Raw genomic sequence first — 564 nt, 5'->3', positions numbered from 1 at the left:
TATATACAATTTGTCATCTGTATTTGATCTCTAACACACTTTGCTTTTTCAAGTTGAATTCTGGAATTAGAGAATTTTGTTCAGATGATAGTAGATTTGCTTGTTAAATTCAAAGAGTTTAACCATGATATTTTGAATTTTGTACTACAAAATTTTAATGACATCATCTTACATGGAAGGGTGGTGTTGATTATATTTGCTTGATTAGGTTTGAATGACACAATCTTAGGGTGGGACCTATGCCCCTGAGTGGGCGGGGACTGTGTCTCAGGCACCATAAAAGGGCAGTGTATCCCAGCACAAACTCAGAGGTGACCAACCAGGAGCTGAAGAGCTGCAGCTTTGGGATCTCCAAGACCTCCCCTGGAAATCTCCAAGTCAAGGTCAGTTTTCTTCCTGTCAGTGTTATACTTGTCTCTTTGGCTACAGTTGTTTTTCTGATCCTCTTACTTTTGTATTTTAGAAGAAAAGAGAAAGGGCCAGTTTTGTCCCGTGTCAGGCAACTTTCTTCACTTTTCTCTCTAATATCTAACGTCCCCATTTAAATTCATTACAATGTTGACA

The sequence above is a fragment of the Otolemur garnettii genome, unplaced genomic scaffold, assembly GCF_000181295.1.
Source record: "Otolemur garnettii isolate 467f Iridium unplaced genomic scaffold, OtoGar3 scaffold00002, whole genome shotgun sequence".
Taxonomy (NCBI): Eukaryota; Metazoa; Chordata; class Mammalia; order Primates; family Galagidae; genus Otolemur; species Otolemur garnettii.
The sequence above is the reverse complement of the archived record's forward strand: the minus strand, read 5'-3'. Positions refer to the sequence as shown.